Source organism: Accipiter gentilis, chromosome 29 (genome assembly GCF_929443795.1).
Source record: "Accipiter gentilis chromosome 29, bAccGen1.1, whole genome shotgun sequence".
NCBI classification, from domain to species: Eukaryota; Metazoa; Chordata; class Aves; order Accipitriformes; family Accipitridae; genus Astur; species Astur gentilis.
The window spans coordinates 19,352,635-19,358,451 of NC_064908.1; positions in this window are offsets into that span (position 1 = coordinate 19,352,635).

Below are 5,817 nucleotides of genomic sequence, written 5' to 3' on the forward strand. Positions count from 1 at the left end.
TCTTGGGATGTCCAGTTCCTGGTTGATGTGTCCCCTTGGGTTCATGCATCCCAAAATAAGCGTTTGCCCATTGCCGTGGCCAGCAGAATTACCTGCAGCCTGGCCACCGGGAAGGCACAAGGGAGCTCAACACTGACTGGGGCAGGGGAGATGGGCGCTGCATTTCCCCTACACATCATGGATAGAGAACTGAAACCAGTGCTGTCAGCCTGGCCGTTTTAGCCAGGACCAAGAAGACCAAAAGCCAACACAGGAACTTTCCAAAACCAGCATCTGCCCTCCCTGATCAGTTACAGAATGCCTGTGCAAGCCACTGGTACCACATTTTAGGGAGTGGAGGAGGTAGAAGCAGAACAAGATCCTGAGCACATCATGCAGCAGGTACTTCCCGACAGCAGCAAACGGCCTCCCCGCAGCCTCGGGTGATGGCAAAAGGAGGGAAGGTGGTGGCCAGCCCCACTCCCACGGCATTTGGGTTCAAAGAGCACCAAGTGCTCTGCAGTCCTTAAATAAACAACTCCCAAAAAGTTAGTTTGTGTGCAGTGGGGAGGGGGAGGAGGATGAAGGATTTGCTCTGCTAGGGCCCCACATGTCAACAATTTCTCTGCTTTGTGTATTTTGGCCAAAGACTTACCATGATAAATGAATAAAGGAAAATGGCGAGCCCAGGGCGGTTACATGGCTCGGTAAATTGCTTTCAGCCGATTACTATATTTCTTTTGACATTTATCAACTAAGCTTTTTTTGCCATTGTTGCAGCCTCAACATTCCAGCCACAGCCTGGGCTTGAAGGGTTTCCCTGGTACCTGCCCGGGAGCGGCAGCTGCTGAGCCGGGTGTTTCTTGAAGCCAGGGCAGGTGGAGAAGCTGCTGCTGGCGCAGGCACAGGCAGGGCTGGTGCTGCCCATGGCGGCTTCTCTGGCCTCTGCCCATTCTCCGAGTCTTGGAGGTGGTGGCAACGGGATGGCGGAGGGAGGGTGGGCTGCTGGAGACAGGCAGCGGAGCTGTAGGGGGTCATTGCACAGAGGAATTTCCCATTTACTGCTATTCTGTGCCCTGTAGCATCTCACTCCACCTCACATGAATTAAAACCTAGGGGTAAAACTGCACCGGCACCAGGCTGGGGATGGAGCCGCCCGTCCCCAACAAGGCCGTGCCCCGCACCTTTGGGAGGCAATGGGAAGGGGATCCAGGGCTACCACACTGGTGAAGCAAAACCAGATGCAAAACCAGCTTTTAAACGTGAAGAAAGGCAAAGACCTGTTCTCCGAGTGGCCACCAGTGACTACCCCATGGCAGGGGAGGGTTTGGGGAATCTGTTTGCCTGGGTCCTCACCTCATCCCTCCGTGCTCTGCACCAGCCGGGAGCAGCCGCAGTGCCCAGGGATGCTGCTCTCGCCCCTGGTACCAGCAAAGCAGCGCAGGCAGCACGTGAACCCGCAGATCTGTGGCCACCACAGGCTGTCCTGCTCAGTGTGGGACTTTGCACCGCAGGACAAACAGACAAAAGCACCAGCTACAGCCCCAGCACCTTCCAGCCACGCAGGACTATGGCAGCACCCACCGAGCACGGCCGGGCGCGTGGCAGCACGCTGGCCCAGGAGACCACCCCTCACCTGCCCAGGACCATTGTAAACCAGTCAGGAGAAGAGAGGCTGGACATTCACCATGACCACAGCTGGCACACAGGGTGGCTCTGGACGGGTCCCGCTTCTGCTGCGCAAACTGACTGCTGCTCTGGGGTGCTCCACACCGGGAGCTGCAGCACAAGGCCTGCCGGCTCCAAAAGCTTCCTCCAGCAGCATCAGCAGGAACCTCTCACTTGGTTCCAGCCTGGATTCCACCCAGAGCTGATAAGAAGCTGCAGCTGATGCTGTTGGCGGGTGGGAAAGGAGCTCCAGCTGCACCAAATAACCCAGGATTGAAAGGGACCGTGGGCTAGAAAACGGTTGGGCTGGGTGTGATGTGGATCTGATGTCGGCGTTGCCGCTTTGGCCACCGAACGGTTTGGCCTCAGCAGCAAATGCCGCTGGGTGGTGCAGGGCAGGGCAGGGGGGGGTGAGGGAGGGCTGTGTCCAGACCCCCTCGAGCTGTGTCCTGGGCTTTCCGCGTCCTGCCGTGTTCACCACGAGCCCTCTCCCAACAGCACGTGTGGATTTGGGGCACCCTTGGGTTCCCACCTGGCGAGCGCTGCTATGGCCTGGTGGGTGGGCAGGTGGTCCCCGAGGAGGTTGCACGCCGGGCACGCGCGATACCCCCGCGCACATCCCCGCTCACCGCATCCCGGGCAGAGACCTGCCCTTCCCCGGGGCTGCCGGGATGGCCGCATTCGGCTCTGCCAGGACATTTGGGTTTGCTCTGAGCTGCTGAACTGGGGCAGCCGCACCAAGGAGGTGGTGGCAGGGACCGGGGCGGGCGCCAGCCTCCCACCACCTCCCGGACCGAGCCCCACGGCCGCGGGGAAACGCGAAGCGGAGGCGAAAGGAAGGGGAAAAACTCCGAGGAAGCTGGAAGCTCTCGACATAGTTAAAAACCAACATTGCTCTTCAAAATAGATGTGATTGCGCTCCTTGTGAGTCATCGAGCAGAGACACCAAGATTGCTTTGTGCCAGGGACGAGCCCGGGCGCTGATTGTGTGCCGCCCGGATTTGTATAAAACAGACCATGGATGGCATGTCAGAGTTTACAGCTCGCATACATTTTCAACAGTGAGCTTTGCAAAATGTATCAATGTAATCTCTGCCTCCTATATTCCATGTTGATTAGACACGATTTCTGGCTGGATTTTCAGAAAGCTCAAGTGCTTTTTTAATCACTACAGAAGCTCATTATTGCTTTCCAGTGACTCTTATGTCCTTCACTTCTCCTTTCAGATTAGAGTCTATAGTCAGATGAATATTGGATGATTTCATTACATACAAATGCAATCAACAGTTTTGCATAAATTTCTCCTCTTTTCTTGAGTTTCAATTGACCTCAGCACCCGTGGAGGCAGGCGCAATACACATGTAAATGAGCTGGCGTTGCTGCAAAGACACGGATGCGAGAAACAAGATAAACTGTCAGATAATATTCAGGATTTTTAAGAGATCAAAAAATACTTCCTCGTTCAGCCGAGCCATAAAAATGGCACCTTCAGCTGCCGGGGAATTTGCTTTTGTTTTGCTCAGTGTCTGACTGTGGACAAAGGCCAGGAGCGGCACCGGCTGCCGAGCGAGAGGCTGAGCAGTGCCGGGCTGGCCGGCAGCGGCAGCGGGGGGACGGGACCGGGGTGTCCGTGGGTGCAGGTGGTGACGGCACGGGGGTCCTGCCGGCAGAGAAGCCGCTGGTGGGGTCTGGGCGGACCACCATGCCGGGGAGGTGCCCGATGCTGCTGCAGGGCTGGGTTTGGTGGCTGAGCCCCTGCCAACGGTGGGTGCTCTGTCCCCGGCTCCTGCTCTGGTGTGACCATCTCAACCAGGGGATGCCGGGGTCAGACTCCCCCCGGACCCCCGTCTCCTCCCGGGCAGCCCCAAGCATCAGCCCCGCGGCGGGGGCACCTGCCGGGACGCAGGGCTTGGCCGGAGGCTGCCCTCCTCGTGCCACACCGGCAGGGCACAGGGGAACCACGAGTTCAAAATATATTTAAGCTAACACTCCACGCGAACAATCAAGGCTAATTTAAACAAACTATAATTAAACATAAAGGACCTCTGGGTAGGGAAGTCGGGGAAAACTGTCAGCGGTTACTTTGAGTGTGAAGCCCTTACCTTTAAAAGAATAATTTTTGTGCTAATGCGAGCAATCCAGCACTCCCACACTCGCCTTTGGGGGCCGGTGGGGAAAGAAACTCTTGGGTTTCTTTTGATACCTTTACATGCTAATCTTCTTAACAGATTTTTAATTAATGGGAACAGAGCACTTTGCAGCCGTGAAATCTATTGGTGCAATTGCCTGGTGGATTAGTCCCATTAACCACACAAATTACCTGTCTCCAGGCTGCCAGCCCCACTGGGGAGCTCCCCATGCTGGACACACCGAGTGGCCCCATTCTGAAGCAATTTTGATAAAATAAACTCTCTAATCAGGTAAATAAGTCCATAAGGGAAATTGCTGCCTTCCCGCAGCCCCCCTCCAGTGGGACCTGGCTACTTTCAGGGGAATGCAACGTGCCTCCAATTACAGACAAATCTCCAGCTCAAAGACCATTTGGGAGAAGCCCACAGCACACGGGACCCCCTCGAACCGCAGCGGCCGAGGAATTAAGGCATTTAAGCTGTCAGCCGGAATCTGGCCCGGCCCCTGATTACCTGGGGGGACATGCAGTGTATTTAGGTTTGTGTCCGTTGCAATTTCCTGGCCCCCAGCGTTGATCCTGAATGACTCGTGTCCGTGTCAGGTTCCTGCCCGGGGTCCCTCCGACACGTGGCCCCGGGCTCGAGGATGCCGACCTTTGGGCAATTAAAGACATCCAGGCTGGCCTGAGCCCGGAGAAATGGAAACGTGCAGCTGCCCCTAAGAGCCACCGGGCAAGCGGAGCTGCCTGCACCCATTTCACCGCAGCGCTCGGCAAGGCTGCATGCCTGTGTTGGCTGCCATCACCGTTCAGGATGTGTGGCCGGGCCCTGGGGTCCTTTCCCAGCCCCATCAGCAGGTTTCCGTGGTCTGTTGTAGTTTTGGACCTGAACCCTATGGAGAGTCCCACGGCTTCCCTCTGCTCAGGCCCTGTGATGGGGATGCTCTGCCCCAGGGATGTCGCTGGGACCCATGCACGGTGGGCACAGCAGGGCGCGGGGCACCCATGTGGTGCCACACGGCGATGCACAGCCCCAACACGCTTCCCACCGCTTGGTGAAGCGGCTGCCCAGCGCCTGGGGCTCTGCCAGACCCTTGGCCAGGATGGCTCCAAACCTGCTGCACCAGCCGGGCAGGTCTCCACCGTTAGCCCCACGCCTGGGGAGCAGGGAGGAGGTGTCCATGCTGCCGTACCATGCTGTGAGCACGTGTGATGGGGACAGCCTGGGAGGAAATGAGCTGGAGGAATTAAATTCCAGCAGTGACACGTTGGTGCCCAGTGCTGTGCCAGCCATGGTGGGGACGGCCATGCGGTGAGGTGGCCTTCAAGCATTCCCTGAAGCGCTCAGGTGGGCGATCCCTATGCTGGTCCCTGACCCGAGGATGGAGGAGCCCAAAACACAGGTGACATAGACTTAAATCTCTCCACCCTTGGCTGCCCCCGTGGCTCCTGGCACGGGGAGCAGAGGGTGATCCATGGGGCCGCTCCAAACTGGAGGGGTCATGGAGGTGGCTGAGCACCACCCGTGGCCGGGGTAGACCCAGGCGGGAGGGCAAAAGCACGGGAGCCGCCTCGCTGCGCGGTGCTGGCGAGCACGGCCGGGGAACCCTACACCGCGGGTAATTGGCATCAGATGCTCCCTGACCTGCCGCATCCACCGGGAAGCTGGAAGCATTTATTTGTCTGAGCCGGCGGCTCTATCTGCGTGCGGGAGGCGTTGGTGGTGGCGGAGCTGGGCTCCGAGAGCCTAATGAGTCTGAGCTGAAGATGATGAATATGATTGCTGAAAGCGCTTTCCTGAGTCCTCCTTTCCTGGGGCTCAGGTTACGAGTTCCCAGACAGCCTGTCCAGCCCCAGCTTTTCAGCTCTGATTTGTAGCCCCCCAAACAGCGTCTGTCAGCTCCCCGTGCCGGAGGAAATGCTGGGTCCTCTGCTGCCGTGCCCAGCGGAGCTGGGGAAGGGGCCGCCAGCCCTGCTCGGCCATCGGGGACGGCTTCTCTCCCGGGGCTGCCCTGCTGCTGCCCTGCTTGGCTCCGTGCCCC